Raw genomic sequence first — 20,132 nt, 5'->3', positions numbered from 1 at the left:
ACAGCCCCAAAAAACACACACAAATGCCGGAGAAACTCAACAGGTCAAACTGTGCCTTTATGTAGCAAAGGTGAAGATGGATCACCAATGTTTCAGACTTGAGCTCTTCATCAAGGTTTGGGGGAGCATGAGAAATTGTCAAACACAAGAGGGAAGGGGGTGGGGGGTGGTGAGGGTGGGAAATGATAGGTGGAGGGGGGGCAGGAGAACTGCAGGAAGTGGGGGGAGGAGTCTAGGCTAGGTGGAGAGAGAAAGGAAGTAGGAACTAGAATAACTAGTTAAAGGGGGGAGAGGGGGGAAAGGCAAGCTGATTAATAGGATGCAGTGAACTCAATGTTCATGCCCTGAGGTTGGAGGGTGCCCAGACAAAAAATGAGGTGTTGTTCCTCCAACCTGCGGGTGGTCAGGGTGGGGAGTGTGAAAGGCCATGGACAGACATGTGAGCTTGAGAATGTGATGCAGAATTTAAATGGTTGGCTACGGGGATGTTGCTTTTGTTGCGGATGGAGAGGAGGTGCTGGGAAAAGCGATCTCCTAATCTGCGATCGTTTTCTCCGATATAGAGAAGGCCACAGAGGGTGCACTGGTTGCAGTAAATGAGTTCACCTGAAAGGTCTGTTTGGGACCTCGGACCGTGGTGAGGGAGGAGGTGCGGGTGAAGGTATTACACCACCTACAACCACACTGGAAGGTGCTGGGGGGGGTGGGGGGGGGGACACAATGGGTAGGGAGGGAAGAGTGCACAAGAGAGTCGTGGAAGGAGCGAACCCTATGGAAGGCTGAGAGGGGAGGAGAAGGAAAAATGTGTCTGGTGGTGGGGTCCTGTAGTAAGTGCCATAAATTCCGGCCGATCATGTGCTGGACGCGAAGGCTGGTGGAGTGGTAGGTGAGCACCTCCTCTCCGTCCACAACAAAAGTGACCTCCCTGTAGCCAACCATTTCAATTTTGAGTCACACTCTCTAGCTCACACGTCTCTCTATGGCCTTTCACACTACCCCACCCTGACCACCTGCAGATTGGAGGAACAACACCTCAATTTTCTTCTGAGCGCTCTCCGATTCCAGGATGTGAACATTGAGTTCACTGCATTCCAAAAAATCAGGTGATGTAGGTTCATTGGGGTATTTGCGCGGCACAGGGTTGTGGGCCAGAAGGACCTGTTACCACTCAGTATGTCTAAATAAAATTAAATCACACTACAGCGCCATTTGATTTCCACAGCAACCACTGAAGAGTTAAAGAATTTTTCTTCGAATGCAGTTGAGGAAACCACACTGATCAGCAATTCCACAATTTTCAGCAAGAAAATAAACATATAAACATCACCTTCTAATTATGCTAAAAAATGGAAAGCAAATTGTGTTTGGCAAATTTTGGCAAAGAAATTGGATTTGAAGCTCAAAGCTAGAACAAATTGGAGCTTGACTGGGTTTTGTTTATTTGAAATCTTTGCCAGGAATTTGCTTTTAGACATCTTGTTCTACATACGAAACAAATTTTTAAAAAACGCCTACTTTCCCGATAGGTCCCACACTTTATTTTTCGTCATAATCCTGTCTTCATCTCATTCATCCAACTACATGACTGTTTTTACTGCTCTGAAGATTTGCATTTCTGTAGCATCTTTTCACCTCCTGTACTTGTTGCACTGCAGGATGCACCCAGTGAAGTGTGGTGAATGATGGAGGGGTGCTGCCTTGATTTCATCTTGGCTTGGCTGTGAAAGAAGAGCCAGGGGGTTGATCGATTCCCTTCAATCAATCTCAAAACCATAGAGCAATATAGCAGTTAGCGCAATGCTGTATCTGCGGCAGCAATTGGGACCGGGGTTCGAATCCCACATTGTCTGTAAGGAGTTTGTACGTTCTCCCTATGTCTGCATGGTGCTCTGGTTTCCTCCCACCCTTCAAAAAGTACCAGAGGCTGTTGGATAATTGGGTTTAATTGGGCAGCACGGGCTTGCGGTACGAAAGTGCTTGGTGCCTTGCTGTATGTCATTGTGGTGTGCTGTTAGCCAGAATCAGACACACACAAGGTAAAGATTGTACAACAGGTTTTAATCCACAAAGACTTCCACAGAGCCAGGCTGGCTGTAGCTGCAGTAAGTCTGAGTGTGGCTTTGGGAGGCTGGAGCAGGTTTATATCGCGGAGGGTAATTGACACCCGACCGGGTGGGGCTTGATCCATTCAGACCGACTGATTGACAGCCGGCCAGGTGTTGTCCTGTCCCCTTACACTCCTGCAGGTACAGAGGTTGCCCCCTGCAGTAGACTGGTGGTACATTCCTGCAGGTACAGAGGTTGCCCCCTGCAATAGGCCGATGGTGTACCACCACATTCATCCCCTTCTTTAAAATTGTCCTGGGTGGGGGGGGGGGGGGGGTGTTATGCAGTAACAAGGAATCGTACCTAGAATACAACATACAATATTTACAGATTGAGACTATCCGCCGGCCACTGGGGTCTCTTTGACCGTCGTAGCACTGGCTCTTGGTCTCTGGTCAGAGGCAAGTGGGGGGGTGGCGGCAGGGATCTGTGTGACTGTGACGTCATTACGTCAGCGTGAGCCGGAAGTGATGTTGCTGTAGTTCTCGGCGAGCGGCGCTGGCGAGGGCGAGAGCTGGTCCAGGTGCACGGGGCACACGCTGCGATCGTTGCTGGCAGAGCCAAATGTTGCACCATCAGAGTCGGGAAAGGCGGAAGTTGTAGCGGGGACCATGGCGCCACCCACTACGCGCACGTGGAGGGGTCCGCGTGTGAGGTGTGGAGGTCATAGAGGGCGCTGAGCTGTCGGCTGGTTTTGTGAGGCACACTTTAGCAAAGTGGCCTTTCTTGCTGCATCAGGAACAGTACTGGTTCCTTGCCAGCAGTCTTCTACTGAAATACACAACTCTGCAGATGCTGGGATTGTGGTAAAAACACACAAATGCTGGAGGAACTCAGCCGGTCTCGCACCATCCATAGACATATTTACTTATGTTTTTGGCCTGAGCCCTTCCTCAAGGTAGGAGTAAAATGGAGAGACAGGCATCTTTATAAAAGACTAAGGGAAAGGGGCAAGAATGGGAGGGAGAGGAGTACAGACCAACAGAAAAAAAGTCCACCCATTTCAGTTCCCCGTCCCAATCCCTTGGTGACATGTCTGTCCATGGTCTCATGCACTGCCAGATTGAGACCACCTGAAAATTGGAGGAACAATACCTCATCTTCCATCTGTGGACCTCCCAAATGAATGATATTAACATCATCTACTCTGGTTTCCATTAGAACCCCACTCCCCATTCTCTCCCCATGCCTCCCATCCTCTCTCTCTCTCTCTCTCCAATTAACACTTTTTCTCTCTTGGTCTCTCCTCCTCCCCCTCCTATTCTTGCCCTCTTACCCCAGTTTTCTATGGAACCACCTTATCTCTCTTATTTCTCATACCTTGAGGAAGGACTCTGGCCCTGTGGTGATACAAATATGCAAATTTGTGACTGTCAATGGGAAGCTGGCCCATCCCCCACTGGTGACTCACTCCCTGGAAACTCCTCCCCTTGTGACCCTGGAATAAAGGTCGACCTCCCTCTCCCTGTCCTCGGTCGCCCTCTTGGAATCGGGCCAACTACAAGTCTAAAGTGTAATAAAGCCTATCGTTCCTCCCCTGCAGTAGGCCGATGGTGTACCACCACATTCATCCCCTTCTTTAAAATTGTCCCGGGTGGGCGGGGGGGGGGGGGGGTTGTGGCATGCAGTAACAAGGAATCGTACCCAGAATACAACATACAATATTTACAGATTGAGAAGATCCGCCGGCCACCGGGGTCGCTGTGACCGTCGTAGCACTGGCTCTTGGTCTCTGGTCATAGGGGAAGTGGGGGGGGTGGCGGCAGGGATCTGTGTGACTGTGACGTCATTACGTCAGCGTGAGCCGGAAGTGATGTCGCTGTAGTTCTCGGCGAGCGGCCGACAAACCAGCCTAATCATATCCCTGAATTATAAGTGATCTTCAGTGCAATGCGCATTAAGCAATAAATTGAAATTACTGTAGAAAACTACTTCATGGGCATGACCTAGTGCCCAACCTAATCTTCTACATTCAGCATATCTAATGCTGAATCTACCTTGATGAGACCAAATGCAGATTCGGTGTGGTGATGCTTTGCTGATCATATGCACTCTGTTTCAGGGTCTAAACTTGAGCTTCCAGCAGCCAACCATTTTTTAATTCCCCAACCATTCCTCGAATGACATGTCTGACCTCAGCTTCATTCATTATCAAGATGAGACCAAATGTAAACTTGAAGTTTCAGAAATCATCCAAGTGAATTCAGAGCTACGTGGAGGTTAGTAGCTAAGTTGATGAAATTGATGAGTTCTGCATGTGTACAGCAAGTCACCCCAATACAGTCATTAGTGAAATGAATAAAAAGCTGGTGGATGATGTCAGAATGAAATTTATTGTCATGAACAAGTCATGAAATTTGGTGAGTTCCGGCAGTGTCATAATGTAAATATTCATATTAGAACCATCTCACAGCATTTCCATAAATTAAAAATAAATAATAGTGCCCAAAAGGTAAGGCAGTATCTTCCGTTCAATGATTGTTCAGAAATCTGATGGAAGCGGGGAGGAAGCTGTCCTTGTCCCGTTGAGTGCTCGTCTTTAGGCTCCTGTATTTCTTCCTGATGTTAGCAGAATAAAGAGGGTGTGGCCATGGTGGTGGGAGTCTTTAAGGATAGAGGCTACTGTTCTTTTAAGACACTGCCTCATGTAGATGTTCTCGATGGAGTGAAGTCTGGCATCTTTGATGTTGCAGGCTGAGTTAACAACCCTCTAGAGTTTATTCTTGTCCTGAGAGTCATTGATAGAGCCTATCAGGCCCTAAATATCTTTAGCTCTTTTGAATGCTGTGAGACTGGCTGAGTTTCTCCAGTATCCCTGTGTCTTTATTAGCACATCTTCTGTCTCCCTGAAACTTGTTGGTCTTCCAGCACTTTGGGATATCTGTAAAGGAGTGCTGACGACTGGCCCATTCCTGCCTGCAGAAATGAGGGCTGAAAGATCCAATGAAACTTGGTGCAGTCAATGGAAAAGCTGTGTGGGAATGGACCACTGTCTAGAGTCTTTCCACCAGTGGACATCATGGGGCTGTGTCCAGAGAGGAAGTCCCTCAAACAATGGAAGGGAGCCTCACCCCACGAGTTGAAACATAACTATTGTCCTAAGTGGTAAAAAAAGATGAGATAGCACACTATTGTATTGAACCATAACAGTGAATGCAGAGATGGAACAACATCAAGGATGTAACGAGTTTTGAACTTGTTTTATTTTGTATATATTTATACTGTATCTTGGTTTTGTAATTCAAATGCACAAGAACACAAAAACCTGCAGAATTTAGCAAACACGGGTGACCACAGCAAATTCCGGAGATCATCTGCTTAAGACGAGTGGAGGTAAGTTTTAAGGGAGATGTCAGAGTACATTTTTTTAAAAAACACAGAGAGTGATGGGTACCTGGAATGCATTGGTGGGGGTGACGGTGGAGGCTGGTGCAATCGGGACTTTCAAAAGAGGTCAGGAAAACAAAGGGTTATGTTTGTGAGGTAGAGAATGTTTGATTTGTTGTGGAGTAGTATTGTTTGGCTCAACATTATGGGCTGAAGGGCCTGTATTCTGCTGTAATGTTCTAGGTTCTAAAACCAGTTCCATCAGAGGCTCTGCCCTCCCATCCACTGAAGACAACCACGTGATGCACTGCCTCAAGAAAGCAGCCAACATCATAAAGGTCTCCCATCACCCTAGACTCAACCACTTCTCACTGCCACGAAGCCTGAAAACCAGCACCTCTAAAGCACAGTTGCTTTCCAATGGCCATCAGGGTCTTAACCCTCCCCTTGTTACACTGATCGTGAAGTGCTCGGACACCACAAGGACACCACGCTGTTATAAACCCACTTTTTTGTGCGTCATGGCAACTGAGAGTTGTGATAGTACAGATTCTATCACCAATGTGTCTATGTACAGATGGTAGTGTAGGATGACTGTGATTGGCTGAGAGTGTAGCCACACCTACTGGCAAGTCTTAAAAGATTGCTCCTAGCCAGACCAGGTCATTTTGGACTGGTCGACCTAATTGTGATATGCTCCAGTCTTTTAGTTAATAAAAGCCTTGGTTTGGATCAACAAGTCTTTGGTTCTTTCGACGCACTCTACAAGAGTATTTATTGACTATTCATCTTCTGTCTTTGTTACTTCTTCCTGATTGAATGGAACGTAAACTATTGTATTTGTTTCTTTTTCTTTGTGTGAGTACCTGTTCAGCTGGAGCAATTTAAAATTTCAATGTGTATGTACATTGTACAATGTGTATGACAATAAACACATTATCATTGTTTTGACAAATGTTTAGTTTTGAAATTAAAATAAAATACACAATGGGATGATCAGAGAACAGAGAAGAGAGTTGCACCACGGAGAACTATGTTGAACCATGGGGCGGCATGGCGAGCATAGCGATTTGCGCCACACAGTTACAGTGCCAGAGATCTGGGTTCAAATCCAACGTTGTCTCTGAGGGGTTTGTCCATCCTCCCCATGTCTGCATCGGCTTCCTCTGGGTGATCCAGTTTCCTTCCACCATTCAAAATGTCCTGGTGGGGGGTTGTTGTCGGTCCATTGGGAGGCAGAGGCTCGTGGGCAGAAATAGTGCTGTTTGTCCAAAAGAAAGCCAATTTTTGGTCAGCATGAACTTGATGGGCTGAATTACCTCCTTCTGCACAATAAATATCTACAACTGGTTCTTAAATTTTTCTCTCACTCACTTACCACTCTGTGGTTAATAAGGGATTATTTAAGGTGGCATGTGAGTGGGGGAAAAATAGGTTGAGAACCATATGCTGACAATTTAGGCATTTAGTCATCTATACAACCTGGTTACAGGCCATTGTGGCCCATGAGCCCATGCCACCCGATTGGACCTAATTGACCTACAACCTCCGGAGCACTTTGAAGAGCTGGAGGAAACCGGAGCCCCCAGAGAAAACTTACACAGACACGAGGAGAATGTACAAGCTACTTACAGACAGCGCAGGATTGGATCCACGGTACCGATCATTGGTGCTGTAACAGCATTGTGCTAACCGCTACGCTAAACTTTCCCCCCTCCCCTTGAGAGCCTTCATCTATGATTATATAACCAGCATGTACAAGATGGGGTATAAATTGCTACATCCCAGTCCCAGGGTTTCGTTCCCATCAGCGACCATATGTACCAGAAGATGACTTTGTGTTTTAATGGCAATGGAGACGTTGTTATTGACTTGGTCTCTGTGGATAACTTCTTGATTCTCATTTGAAAGTTTGGTGAGGACTTCACATGCCTAAGAGGACACAAGTACAGTCTCTTATGAGCCATATTATCTCTGATGGAGCAGCACTGTTATGGATTATAATGGAGCCTGCATCAAGCATACTGTTTGACCAGCTGAGTTTCTCCAGCACTGGGTTTTTCCATCAACCACAATGTCTGGAGACGCTTGTGCTTTATTACTGTTTGTAATTTCTGCATTGTCAGATCCTGTGGGTCTGAGCCAACATTTAAAATCAGTGAATCATGAATTTCAGCATGGATTTCATTCATTTTTCTCTTTTCTTCCCTTTGCATTTTTGCTGTGACTTTTTTTTCTAATCAGAGAAACAGATTAGAATTGAGGAGGGGTGGGAAATAGACATAAGCCTGTCAATGTGTGGGAGCTGAATTCACAGATGTGCAGAATGCACGATTGCATTATAAAGAATGAATGTGGAATACCGTCTTAACATTGAAAAGTAAATTCTCAAGTGACTGTTTTTTGAGTTTGCATTGTGGAAGAATCAAATCCGTAATCTCACTTTTGAAGTTACTTCTCTGAGTGGGAAGCAGTTTCCAGCTGGGAATAGGTGGGAAATAAATTAACAAGGAACTCAGTGAGTTTTTACACAAAGTGTTTGGAATTGCACTGCCCTGCTGAGCGCAGAAGGGATCAGCGATCGGGACGAGGGTTCGAATCCTGCACTGTCTGGAAGGTGTTTGTACATTCTCCCCGTGTCTGTGCGGATTTCGCTGGGGGGGGGGGGGTCTCCGGTTTCCTCCCACCTTTCAAATTGTACAGGGGGTTGTAGGACAATTGGGTGTAATTGGGCAGCATGGGCTCATGGGCTGAAAGGGCCGGTTACTATACTGTTTGACTAAACTTAAAATTGAAACAGAGGACACTGGAAATGTCCAGCAGATCGGTGATGAAACTCAGTTGTAAACTGATGTGGCTGTGGCACACTCTTAACTGAAGACGAGACATTTTTACTTAGCTTGACCTGTTGTACTTAAGTAAATTTAAATTTCCAACACAGTAACAGGCTCTTCCGGCCCATGAGCCTATACAGCCCAATTACACCCAATTAACCTTCCCCCCCCACCCTGTACATTTTGAATGGAGGGGAGGAAACTGGACCACTCGGAGGACACGGGGAGATTGTGAGATGGCTCATTGCAACTCTCCAAACTCTGGATGCATATTACCTTAAGTATGTAGCCATAGACAATGTCTGAGGCACTTGAACCAGCAGACGAGCACAAGAGAGTGGTTGAGGGATCTACTGTGGCCTGAAAAATTAGCTGGTGCCTACTCTAGCTCCATCTGAAGAGCGCCCATTGCGGAGATCCCGATGGCTGTGGTGGGCGCCTGGAATGTCGGAGTGGAGATTTGGAGGACAGCGGTGTGGCCGAAGCAACTGGTGTGAAGGCCAGGACAGCCCAGCCTGGGGTTGGGCCGACTGACGTGGAGCTGCGGCGGCCAAGGTGGAGCCTAGGGTTTGTCGGTGGGTGAAGTTGGCAGATGTGCTCAAGGGGATGCCTCATCGAGGATATGGTGCTGAACTGTGGACTGTTCGCGGAGTCGGACTTCTCCACCTGGAGCATTCCTGAGGGACCACGTTGTGGAGGCTGGTAATAATGTGGATGCCTGTGGGGCACGGAGGGACCTCTACTATAACCCCAGGCACCTGGGAACGTGAACGGAGAGACTCTGATTACCGAGGGCTGCCGTGGTCTTTCAACCCTCTGGTGCTTTCTAGTTGAAGTATTGGTGGCAGGGATTTCTCATTTTTTAAAAATATAATTATAACTGAGTGTTTTAGGTATAATAAATTTAGTTTATGTATTTTTACGTAATGGTTCTGAGTCTAAAGTCTAAATTGTGTTTGGTTCAAAGTGTCTTGTTGCGTTTTACCCTAATGACGCACCAATCTCCAAGAGTGTTATCTCACTTTTTTTTAAATGATGCTCATTATAACGGCTGCAGCTTTAAGAAACGATGATCAGCTTTGAATTTGTATTTGATACCCTGACCTCAGATAAAAGTCTTGGCCTTGCTTTTGTCATGGTTGTCTAGGGAGGTGCAATGTCGGCCTAGATAGTTTGGGCTTGTAGGGCACAGGGCTGAGTCAGCCGCGCCAGTGTGTTTAGACAGCTTGTCGCCCCCCCACCCCGCCCCAACGTGTTTCTCCAACCCATTACTCTTCTGCAAGACGACTCTCTTGTCCAGTGTCTAATCTTTGGTGTTTGTTGATTTTGTGCTCTGTCTATTTTTGATTAATTGATGTGAAGCACTTTGCGGCAACATTCCGTTATGTTTAAAATGTGCTATATGAATAAAATATTCAATTCAATACAAACTCCTTACTGACAGCATTGGATTCACCTGTTTCACAGACACTGTAACAGTGTTACACTAACCATGCCGACCCAACTTGTGAGAGTGAACTTGTCTGGATGGCACGCAAAACAAAGCCTTTCACTGTATTTCAGTACATGTTACAATATATAATTCAATTCAATTCTAATCAATTCAATTTAATTCCATTCAGTTCAATTCAATTCAGTTCAATTCATTTCAATTTAATTCAACTCCATTCAATTCCATTCAATTCAGTTCAATTCAATTCAGTTCAGTTCAATTCAATTCCATTCAATTTGATTCAGTTCAGTTCAATTCCATTTAATTCAATTCAGTTCAATTCAATTCGATTCAATTCAGTTCAATTTAATTCAATTCAGTTCAGTTTAATTCAATTCCATTCAATTTGATTCAATCAGTTCAGTTTGATTCAGTTCAATTCATTTCCATTCAATTTGATTCAATTCAGTTCAGTTCAATTCAATTCCGTTCAATTCAATTCCATTCAATTTAATTCAATTCATTTCATTTCAATTCAATTCCATTCAATTCCATTCAATTCAATTAATTAATTTCAATTCAATTCAATGCAGTTTGATTCAATTAAATGCAAGGTTATCAGTTCTATCCCATATACTCTTCTCATCAGAAATCATTTCTTTACAAAGCCTTGTGCAGCTTGTGTGTTTGAGAAAACAGCAGAAGAATTTGTCAAGTGAGAATTTTAGGGCTAAGATGAGTTAAATTCAGGCAAGATTTACTGCACACATATTCTCAGTATTAATGACTCAGGGCAATGATCTCCTCCCACTTACCTTTCAAGGCAAACTTATTAAATAGAAGACCGGTCGTTGCAACAGTATAAATATCAGTAGTGACTTTCCCTTGTTTCCGTTTCAATCAATTGCAAACAAATTGTGAAAATAATGGCATTGGGGAGACACAAAAATGGTTAAATAGAGTTCGCAACAATGAAGATTACCTCCCCAATTTACTCTCTCAGCTCATGCATCCTTTAGACTTCATAAAATGTAAAGTGTATTTTCTGAATATTGAAGCAACTCTGCCTTTGAATGAGCTGAATTTGCAAGTATATCAACATTAGCATAAGGGGTATAACCTGTAACCATCATCACAGCACGAGAGAGGCTTATTAGCCAAATTATTAAAGAAAATGCAGACATTATTGTTGCTGATATTACCAAGGTTGCTACTGGCTTCAAGGTCTTTTTTCGAATAATAGTGTTTGCTGTATCACCCATGCGAATCTGAAACCTTGAGCTTCACAATTACAAAATAGATTTAAATTAAGAAATATTGCCCAGATAAGTTTTTTTAAAATGGCGAGCGCCATTAGAGGGAATGAATCTCCATTAAAATCAATGAAGGGCTGTGCTAGAGAGAAGCTTCACCAATGATCTCCTTCCTTCTTTCCCTGCACCCCAAACTGCACCCTTGGCTCTAACATAAGGCCACAATGGGGGATGTTCACTAACAACATGTTCCGTTCCATTTCAAAGGCCCCAGAAATTGAAGCAGACAGCAAGATGGAGACAGCATTCACTCGAGTGGATTTTAAGTGGTGAGTGAAATGTGTCAATGAAGGATAAGAGTCAAACCACCACCCCCTGGCGTTCATTGCCGTAGTCACTACTATTGCAGAGACATAGATCTTGAGGATAACCATTGCGTGGGGCCTAAACTGGACCAATGGCAGTGAGACTGGGCTTTCTGTGGTGAGTCCCCTCCAAGCAGTGTTCCACCTGTCAATTGAATATGCACCCACACTAAATCCTTTATGCCCAAAGTTATTGATATCTCACAAATTCTGAGTCTGAGTTGTGAATGTGGCAATCCCCTTCTCATAGCACATGAATGAATTGGAGAAACTCAGCAGGTCACACAACATCCATAGGAAGCAAAAGGGAATCGACATTTCGGGCTGGAGCCCTCCTCCTTCATCAGGAGAGCTGAAAATCACCCAAATAGAAAGGTCGGGAGAAGGGCTCAGGCCCAAAATATCCCCTGCCTTTTACTTTCCTCTGAATGCTGCGTGACCTTTTTAAACATTTTTATTAGGTAGTATGGGCTTATGGGCTGAAAGAGCCTTCTTTGTGTGAGCACATAAGAGGCTCTTTCGGCCCACAAGCCCGCACTACCCAATTACACCCAATTGACCTACAATCCCTGGTACATTTTGAAAGGTGGCAGGAAACCGGAGCCCCTGGGGAAGATCCACACAAACAAGGGGAGAAGATACAAACTTCTTACAATCAGCACAGGATTCAAGCACCTGTCCCTTTCACTGACGCTGTAACAGTGTTGCACTTAACGCTATGCTAATTGCGCTGCCCACTAGGATAACTGACGGCTGCCGCTCCGACAGCAGCGTTCTCTGTAGATTTTCTCGATAGTGGGGATAGTTTTGCCTGTGATGTCCTGGGCTGTGTCCATGACCTTTTGCATGGCTTTCCACTCAGAGATATTGATGCCCCCCCCCCACCCCCAACCAGGCTGCGATGCCATATCATTGCCATTGGAGGTTGGAAATTTTTCGATGCCATATCATACCTCTGCAAACTCCTGAGGAAGGAGAGGTGCTGACTTCAATTCCTTACCCTTTCATTCAGATGCTTGCCACCATTTTGATGAAGGGCTCAAGCCCAAAATATCAGTTATGTATTTTTATCTTTGCTCTATAAAAGACACAATTTGACCTGCTGAGTTGCACCACATTGTATTTTTACTTCTACCATGGAGTCTGCAGACTTCCGTGTTTTAACTCTTCCTCATCGCAACAGCGACTGCTAGCCCTCCATTTTGTACTAGATGACAAGAACGCTGATGTGAGGCTGTTGATCACTGACTGCAGCTCAATGTTCAACACCATAATTACCAGCCAAACTGATGATCAGTCTCCGTGATTAAACAAGGAAGCCTGCAGATGCTAAGCTTGATTGCGATAGACGAATGTGCTGGAGAAACTCGGTAGGTGACCCCCGAGTTCTGAGAGTTGCCTTCAAACTCAAGGGTCTCAAATTCTGATCTGGAGCTGGATCCTCAACATCCTCAGTGGCAGGTCAAAATCAGCATGGATTGGCAACATCATCTCCTCCTCATTGACCAACAACACAGGGGCCCTCCATGGCCACGTGCTTGTGCGTGAAATTTGCTTTTAACATTTCCAAATGATTTATGAACCTGCCTTTGCTGGCAACTTTTGCATTGCTGCCTGTTGACTTCTCAATTCCTTAATGAGCTCGACTTCAAGTGGGGATCATTAAGCAGAACCCAGCTCACTGATACATTTGTGTAATTTGCTTTGGGCAGGGCATTATAGCGTTGATAATAATGCCACCACAATTCAAGAACCATCGCATTTACAGTTCCATTTTGCACCTGCCCCCAGCTGCATAAAAAAAAATGTATTGTTTATTACTTGTGACATTGAAAATTCTCAGTTCCTGCATTTACTGATTGTACTGGAAAAAAAAAGATGCATGGAACTGAGATTTTTATTTTGTGGGACTGTTCAGTACATGCTGCCAACAGCTCTCTCTATAAGAGGCCATAAAATTACATCCAGCTATGTAAATCATCCCAGAGACTTTTTTTTACAGATTGCATTTTGGTTTAAAGAGAACCTAACATTTTATAAATTAGAACCTGGGGAAATAAGCAGTTGGCTGTCTGGTGTTCAAGCCTGCTCATTCATTTTTACAGGCCTATTTTCTTGTCCATTGCCCATATGTTAGTCCCCTTTAGCTTCCAACAATCTATCGATCTCAGGCTGAATGCTTTCAACGACTGGGAGAGAGAATTCACAACCTGCTGAGAAAAAGAAATCTCAAACTGAAATGTTGTCTTCTAGTTCTGGACTTTCCAAACACTGAGAAACAAATCTCCAAATATTCCTGTCCATCTCTGTGATTGGGAGGTAATTCTGCAATCCTGGTACCACGACAGGATGGTAACCACGGTAATGAACCAGCGAGGGGCTCAGCGGCTGATGGCTGATGGACCCACATATTTCTTCAGTATAAGGGTATTAAAAGTTACGGAGAGAAGGCGGGGACGGGGTACTGAACTTTAAGATCAGCCATGATCTCGTTGAATGGCGGAGCAAGCTCGAAGGGTCGAATGACCTACTCCTGCTCCTATCTTCTATGTTTCTAAGCTGTGGGCGACTTGCAGTCGGGGGACCTGCACGGACTGCAGGCTGGCTCATGGGATCCAGGCATCGGAACTGGGATTTGAGAAGGTGCTGAGGGCAAGAACGGCTCCCGGAGGGCCTTAGGGCATCCTGATCATGTCAGAGGTTTGGACCCGGAGCTCAGGTTGCCAATGGATCTGTGCGGCTGCAGAGGCTGTGGGAGCGCTGGAGGCAAATCCACGGACACTCAGTGACTCTGAAGGGACTCTCATTTCTCTTACCGTGAAGGGCGCCAGGCGACACTAATGGTCTTACAGTAGGCAGAAGGCAATTTTGTGTCAAATTGCTGGTTCTGTTCCATTGCATGATAATAAAGGAATCTTTAATCTTGAATCTTAAATCTTAAATCCTGAATCTTGAGTGTGTGGGAATTTTGCCTGACCCACTGAGTACGCCAATCTTGTGGATTTTGAATCATGACAGTAAAGGAATCTTGATCTGGGCTTCAGAAAAGGATAAAGCCCATTGCCTTTTTGATTTTAGTAGTCTCCAAATGATTTGAAGTAGAAATTAACAAGAAAAGCTTACATTTTACAATAATCATCATTATATTGGGAGACATGGTTAACGTAGACATGTTTAGTACAATGGACATGTGGGCTGAGGACGTGTGGGCTGAGGACATGTGGGCTGAGGACATGTGGGCTGGGGACATGTGGGTTGAGGACATGTGGGCTGAGGACATGTGGGCTGAGGAGATGTGGGCTGAGGGGCATGCTCCTTTGCTGTACTCTTCTGTGATCCATAAATACTAAAAGAAAAAAAATTGTGGGGATAAAGCTGGGGAGCCTGATTCTGAAGTTGTTTAAGACACAGGTAAGACCAAATTTGGAATATTGTGTGCAGTTCAGGGTGCCTAACTCAGTGGTTCTCAATCTTTTTCTTTCCACTCACATCCCACTTTAAGTATTCCCAATGCCAAAGATGCTCTGTGATTAGTAAGGGATTGTTTAAGGTGGGATGTGGGTGGAAAGAAAAAGTTTGAAAACCACTGTTTTAATCATACCAAATTGCCTCGTTATCTGCACGGTTTCAGATCACCAAAGGAAATGGGCCAATCATAATTTTTCTGAAGCAAAATATTTCAGTAACAATTGGGTCTAGAGCAGTGATTCTCAATCTTCCCTTCCCACTCACAGACCACCTTAAGCAATCCCTTACTAATCACAGAGCACCAATGGCATAGGGATTACTTAAAGTGGTCTGTGAGTGGAAAGACTGGCCTAACTACAAGAAGGATATCAATACGATTGAAAGAGTGCAGAGAAGATTTACTAGAATGTTGCTGAGTCTTCAGGTGTGCAGTTAAAGGGTAAGATTAAACAGGCTAGGTCTTTATTCCTTGGAGCGAAGAAGAACGAGGGGAGATTGGATTGAGCTTTACAAGATTACAAGAGGTATAGACAGAATTGATGCGAACAGGCTTTATTCCACTTAGATTGGGGGAGTTAAATACGAGAGGTCATAGTTATAAGCTGAAGAGGGAAAAATTTAGGCGAGCACTAGGGGGGAGATTTTTTTTCACTCAGCTGGTAGGAGTGTGGAATGAGCTGTCATGTGGTGAATGCAAGATCGATTGTGAGTTTTAAGAATAAATTGGATAGGTACATGAATGTGAGAGATTGGAGGGTTGTGGTATGGAAGCAGGTCAGTGAGATGATGGTCAGCACAGACCAGAGGGGCTGAATGACCTGTTTTCTATGCTGTAGTGTTCTATGGTTCTAAACCTTTCCCTCTTCAGCTTAAAACTATGACCTCTCGTATTTATCTTCCCCAATCTAAGTGGAAAAAAGCCTGTTCGCATCAATTCTGTCTATACCTCTCGTAATCTTGTAAACCTCAATCAAACCTGCCTTCATTCTTCTTCACTCCAAGAAATGTTCTATACTCTGCTCAATCCTGATGAAGAGTTTTGGAAGGAATGTTGAGCATTCTCCCACTGATGCTACTTCATCTTGAGTTCCTGACAGAAAAGTCTCCTTGAGGATTATTTCAAACAGTTTAATGAACTGGATGAAAAATGGATTTTCATTCTCCCATCCTGAAAGATTAAATAATTTGTTTGGGAATAGCGATCCTAAAAGAATAATTGTTTGAATTAATTTTGAAGATTGAGCTTTTCCAATGTTTATATTTTTTCTGGGTTTTTGGTTGATATGTTCATGGACTGGAAACGAGAAAGCATTGATTTGTCCCTGGTGCATGGGGCAGCATAATTAACATATCAATTAGTGCAACACTATTACAGCACCAATGACCTGGGTTTGAATCTGGCGCTGTCTGTAAGGAGCTTGCCTGCTATTACTGCGTGGATTTTCTCAATGTGATCCATTTTCTTCCCACATTCTGAAGACATACAGGGTTGGGAGGTTATGGGGGCACTAATACTTTTTGAGTAGAAAACCCTGCAAAAGATGGTGGACAAAGCCCAGTACATCACAGGCAAAACTCTCCCTACCATTGAGAAAATCTACATGGAAGGCTGCCAATGGAGAGCAGCAGCGATCAAGGATCCACACCACCCAGCACATGCTCTGTTCTCGCTGCTGCTATCTGGAAAGACTTGCACCACCAGGTTCAGGAACAGCTGCTTCCCCTCCACCATCGGACTCCTCAATGACACACCCAATAAGAGACTTATTTAAGGACTTTGCACATTATATATTTCTAAATATTTATCTTTTTTTTCTTCTGCATTGTGCAGTCAATTTGTTTACATTTCATTCTTTGTTTACCTTTCTCTTTTTTGTATATGCGTCTTTTTTTTTGAGTACGGATTTTGCCCCGCAGGAAAAGGAATCCCAGGGTGGTATGTGATGTCATGTACAGTATGTATTCTGACAATAAATCTGAACTTGGAACTGAATTGGGTGAACTTGGGCAGCACCGGCAGCGTTTGTGGAATGCCCTGTTACTGCACTGTATCTTTAAATTTTAAAACTAAATGTATCCAGTAGCTGTTGGTGCCATCCATTTCCCCCCCACCCCCACAGCCGCCTCTCATGTAGAATCTCCAACCGTTTGTTACCTATTCTACAATAGACTGATTCAAATCTACTAAACTCTCAAGATTTCACTTGCTACTTGTGATTTTTAAAAAACTAGAGTATAATTCCATGATATATTTGAAAATATGGGTTTTTGATACCATGAGCTATTTTGTCCCATTGTGTTCATGATGGCCATCCTTTTCCTTTGTTGGATGCATCACTTGAAGTGACCATGTATAGAAATCTGTCCAGAGAATATTGCAGAGAGACAGGGAGATTAATTGGAGATTGAAATTTTTCAAGTCTTTCTTTTTCCATCTCTGGATCTTTTTTTTTCCCCCAACCCTACCATACTCAAATCTTGCTCTTCCAAATCTACCATTATTGTCTGTCTGATATCACCAGAGAAGGTGAATGGTTGAACAACTTATCCTGAGGATAGGAGAGTTTAAAACTAGAGGTCATTGATTTAATAGTGTGGGAAAGAAAGGTTTTAAAGAGGGGTTGTAGAAGTCGCCATAATTATGAATGGATAGGAGAGGGTTGGATCAAAGCACAGAGAAATGGGACTAACTCAGATAGTTAATTTTGTCAGCATGGATGCGTGGGGCTGAATGGACTGTTTCTGCACTGTATCACTCCATGACTTGCTAGATTTCATTTTCTTTTAAATTTTTAAATTATTTTAAATTTTTGACATAAAGCACGGTAACAGGCCCTTCCGACTCATGTGCCCATAACCCCCAAATACCTCAATTAACATATAACCCCTGTACATTTTTGAAAAGTGGAAGGAAACCGAAGGATCCAGGGGAAACCCATGCAGATGTTGAGAGAACTTACCAACTGGGACGCTGGTGCTGTAAAAGCGTTGCACTAATCATACCACCTAGATCTTTCTTAACAAATAATAGCTCTTGAAATTGAAAAGATTTTGTATTTATCCACTTGCATCAAGTTTGGGCTGTGGATGATTATACAGATGGTAAAATCGTTACAAAATTCTGGTCGACAGATTAAATATTTAGGTATTAGAATTGATAATGATGTGAAAAATTTATATAAATTGAATTATTTATCTTTGCTTAATAGAATTGTTGCAGATTTTAAAAAATGGAATAATTTACATATTACTTTATTTGGAAGAGTAAATTGTGTTAAAATGAATGTTTTTCCTAGAATTCAATATCTTTTTCAATCAATCCCTGTTACAATTCCTTCATTTCTTTTAAAGGATTTAAATAAGGTGGTTAGGAAATTTTTATGGAAAGATAAAAAGCCAAAGGTCTTTTTGGAAAAAAATTGACTTGGAAATTTGAGTTATGGGTTTAATTCTTCCTCATTTTAAGAATTATTATAAAGCAGCTCAACTGAGATTTATAAATGTATTGTTTAGTTTAGATAATATTCCAGCTTGGGTTTTTATAGAATTTAATGCAATAAGGAATATGAATTCCCAGGATTTTATTTGTAAGTGGAATTCCACATTTTTATTTGGAAGTAGGGAATCACCTATTTTGAAACATTTGATTGAGTTGTGGAATAATATTGATAATGAAATTGGTATGAACAGTTTAATATCTAGGAAAATGCTTTTATGTTAAAATAGACTTATTCTTTTTTCAATGGATAACCAATTCTCAAAGATTTGAAGATAGAAGGGTATTAAGAAGATTGAAGATTGTTTTTAGGATGGGAGATTTACAACATTAGAATGAATGCAAGAAAAAAAATAATGTACCTAACAATACTTTATTTTGTTACTTACAAGCTTTTGTATCTGGCAAAATATGTCCTATTTTAAAGTTACTTAATCAAAGTGAGTTAGAATTACTAATTTCTAACACTACTGTAAGTAAATTTATTTCAGTAATGCATAACTTACTTCAAATTAAAGCCCCCAAATTTGGGGTGCATAAATCAAGATTAAGATGGGAAACAGACTTACGTACATAAATAAGTGAAAAGGACTGGATGGATTTGTATAAGAACAATATGACTAAAGTTATAAATGTAAGATATAGGTTAGTTCATATAATTTTATACATCAATTATATTTAAATCTGCAAAAATTAAATAGATTAAATCCTGCCCTATCAGATTTATGTTTTAGATGTAGATCTGAAATTGGAACTTTTTTGCATTCAACTTGGCAATGTCCTAAACTTAGACAATTTTGGTTAGGAGTAGGTAATTTTTTGGAATGAATCATGGAGGTAAAATTTCCACAGGACCTGGTTATTTTTGTTGAGTGATATTAAGGTTATAAGGCCAAAATTAAAATTAATATATTAATGAAATTGAATTTGTGGGAATTGCTTTAGCAGTTTCTAGGAAATGTATAGCAATATCATGGATGTCAGAAATAGGTTTAGGTATGGAAAGCAGAACTTCACAGTTGTAAACCATTCGAGAAAATTACTTCTAATCTGTGAGATAAATATCATGATTTTTTTGGAAATTATGAAGACCATCTTTGCAAACTTTTGGTTTGCAGTATGATTGACTTTCTGGAGACCTCACTTCTTTATAACCTCCAATAGACTTTATTGTGTAAATGTTTCATTTTCTTGGCATTCACTCGTATTATTTTTTCTTCTTTTCTTGTTTTTCTTCTTTTTTAGGGGTGGGGGTTTGGAAGGTGGAAGGGTGGGTGGTTGGAGTGGGATGATATATACCACATGTATAATTTATTTTAACAATTTCCAGAATTGAATGTAATTTAACTATTATTGTGGTTTAAAATTTATAAATAAAATATTTTTAAAAAGCTTGCTAACTTGATGTCATGTTTGATGTTGATGTGAACTGCCTCACTGTGTTTCACTCTGAAGATTCTGGCCATCTCTGTTCAGCTTCGGATTTTCTCCCTGCTACACCACAACAGACAGCAATAACTAAGCACTGGAGGTGGCTCATCCTTCAAGGACACCAACCCAGTCCTTCACCACTGGTCAAGCTAGATTGACCTGTGTTCAATCCTAAATTCTGGTACTGTCTGGGTCAAGTTTGCACGTTAACTCTGGGATAGTGTCGGCTTTCCAGGACCTTCCCAAATCTCCAAGACATGCAGGTTGATGGGTAAGAAGAAAGGAGTAAAACACAAAAGTCTGCAGATGGTGTTATTGAAGTAAAAACAAAATGCAGCAGAAACTCAGCAGGTCAAACAGCATACTTTATACAGCCAAGATAAAGGTACATAACCATCGTTTCAGGCTTGGGGCCTTCAA

At 42.6% G+C, this 20,132-nt stretch overlaps 1 long non-coding RNA gene across 2 annotated transcripts in view; it reads left to right on the top strand.

Moving 5' to 3' along the window:
• Window positions 1-20,132, top strand: part of LOC138742810 (uncharacterized) — a 131,318-nt gene that overhangs the window by 68,854 nt on the left and 42,332 nt on the right. For both annotated transcript variants that reach the window (XR_011344418.1, XR_011344417.1), the window contains exon 6: window positions 11,220-11,281. This is a non-coding gene — a long non-coding RNA (uncharacterized lncRNA). The remainder of the gene's footprint in view (window positions 1-11,219; window positions 11,282-20,132) is intronic.

Source organism: Narcine bancroftii, chromosome 9 (genome assembly GCF_036971445.1).
Source record: "Narcine bancroftii isolate sNarBan1 chromosome 9, sNarBan1.hap1, whole genome shotgun sequence".
In the NCBI taxonomy this organism is placed as follows: Eukaryota; Metazoa; Chordata; class Chondrichthyes; order Torpediniformes; family Narcinidae; genus Narcine; species Narcine bancroftii.
The sequence above is the reverse complement of the archived record's forward strand: the minus strand, read 5'-3'. Positions and strand labels throughout refer to the sequence as shown.